Below are 2,348 nucleotides of genomic sequence, written 5' to 3'. Positions count from 1 at the left end.
TCAACACAAAGATTATTCTCAAGCATCTAGAAAAACCCGAGCAGTATTTAGGTACTATACGTATTCTGTTTTAAAAACTAAAATATGACTCATTTACTATTTCAAAAAGTGACATCCCAATGTGGATGGGAGAGCTTAGCAAATAGGAGAGTACAGCAAGCAATTATTTCCACACATTCCATCATGTGTAGAAACCAAGCCAACCTTCAGGTTTTTACAGTCTGGGGAAGAAAGAAAATCTGGAGGTGTGGGAATGGTTGGAAATTTACGGAGTGAGAGTGCACCATAACACGAGGTGAGGTGAGGCCAACCACAGCTCAAACTTTCCTCTCCATAGCTCTCAAAAAGGAAACTACTCAACTTTCTGACTAAGGAATTCAATAGGAGAGGAAAACACATTTCACACTTTTTAATATCCCAAAACTGTGCCCCATACATTTGGCCCACTGATAGAATTTAAAGTGGTTTTTAAATGTTATCAACAACAAAATCAAGATCACTAACTCAGAATAATAAATAATAAATATGAGATGTTTCTTTCTCTTTTGTGACAGGGCCTGCATCTATCGCTGGTAAATGAACTGAGTAACCTGGATAACTAGAAATAAAGCTAGTGGAAATGAGCAGTCTAGTCCTCATTCCTGGAAGAGCTGATCTTAAAATGTTGTGATCCTAATAGCCCTACAGTTTTTCTGGTCTGATAGAAACAGCACAATTTTTGTATTTTTAGATATATGGAATAATTCAGGCTCCAAGCTACTAGATTCCAATAATTTAGTGATTGTACTTCTTACACAATCCTGAACCCTGCAATCAATACACACAGATCAGTAAGGCCCCAATGGCTACCTCATAAGAAGTGTTTTGGTGCCACCTAGTGGCATAGGTTTCTCCTGTCAAAGGGGAAATAATGATTAGACCAGGGTTCTCAAAGTGTGGTCCCTGAACCAGTAGCATTGGCATCACCAGAGAACTTGTTAGAAGTGCACATTTTTGGCCTCATTCTAGACCTATTGAAACTTTAGCAGTGGGGCCCAGCAATCTGTTTCAACAAGCCCTCTAAGTGGTTCCCTCCCATGTTTAAGAACCACTGGGTTAATCAGTCCTTACACAAAAATTAAGTGCAAAGTCTTAAAAAATTAGGTTCATCAATGAACAAAAGTGCTCAATTTCTAATTTCTAAAAACCAAACACATTAACAAAACAAAAATACAGTAAAAAAGCAAAAAGCCCTGTGAAACAAAGAAAAGGCATTTATTGGTATCAGGATATCAGGTTACGGCATCTTAAGGGGGCTCACCTGAAAAGGGGGAACACATGAAAAGCCAAGGAGGTAGAACACTAGTGATTTTTAAATTGAGTCACCTACCCTAATGATAATAGGGTCCAATGTTTTACATTTGCTCCTGTGCAACTATGTTATAAAGTAATCAAGAGAAAAGAGAAAAACCTTTCTCTTGATTACTTGCTAAACTGTTTATTTTCTATTTAGGTCTTAGAGGAGAACTTGGTTACTTTAAATAACAACTTAAACTGGGGTTGAGTAAGAGAAGTCCCATAATGCACCTAGATGTTTGCATTCCTTTAAATTCAACTTGAAATTATGCTCTTCCTCAGAAAACAAAAAAAAACCCTTTTAATAAATATCTATTTATTCATAATTAAAAAGTTATATGCTTGAAGTAAGAAAACTGGGTCAAGAGATATATGCCCCGTATGGCCACTGGTCCACACAGTCACAATTAAGTATATACTATCCCTTACTCCATGGCTTAAACGGCAAACTTACCAGTTAAGAGAAAAAAATCAACTCTGAAAGGCTAACCATGCCAAACCAAGCCTCCAATATGACAGGTAACATCACAGACATTGATATCGGCGGCATAAAATATAAAGAAATTTCAAAGACTTGCTCTATTGATTAATTTTGATTTTGTCCTTTCAAGATACAAATTTAGATATCCACAGAGACCAACTATTTAATTCTAACATTTTAAGAGCAAATGCCCGTAATAGGATGAGTTTCTGACAAAACTCTTCTTTCCTTTTTCTCTTCAAAACTTCCCTCTACCGACAAGTGAGTTCATAAAAATATGTCACAGAAAGATGGGTCAAAAGTAAAATGTAAATAATAATAATAATTTTTTAAACACGAGAAAAAGATCTTTGAACTGATTTTTTAAAAAGAACTTTCCTCGTTGTCGCTATCATTGCAAAGACGAATCTGTGTTGAGCCACTGTATGGGGCTAAGTACCATACTACTTTGCCAGTTCAAATGCTCTACTGTTCACTAATTAATTTTTTGAATTTAAAATTTTCTCATTTGTAAAAAAGATGTAAAACCTCA

General features: G+C 35.7%; 1 protein-coding gene across 15 annotated transcripts in view; it reads right to left on the bottom strand.

Annotated features, from left to right (window-relative positions):
• NSMCE2 (NSE2 (MMS21) homolog, SMC5-SMC6 complex SUMO ligase) overlaps nucleotides 1–2,348 on the bottom strand; it is a 221,492-nt gene that overhangs the window by 200,770 nt on the left and 18,374 nt on the right. The window lies entirely within an intron of this gene.

The sequence above is a fragment of the Balaenoptera physalus genome (assembly GCF_965194825.1).
Source record: "Balaenoptera physalus genome assembly, chromosome: 17".
NCBI lineage: Eukaryota > Metazoa > Chordata > Mammalia > Artiodactyla > Balaenopteridae > Balaenoptera > Balaenoptera physalus.
Note: the sequence above shows the minus strand (reverse complement) of the source record. Positions and strands in the feature narration are given on the sequence as shown.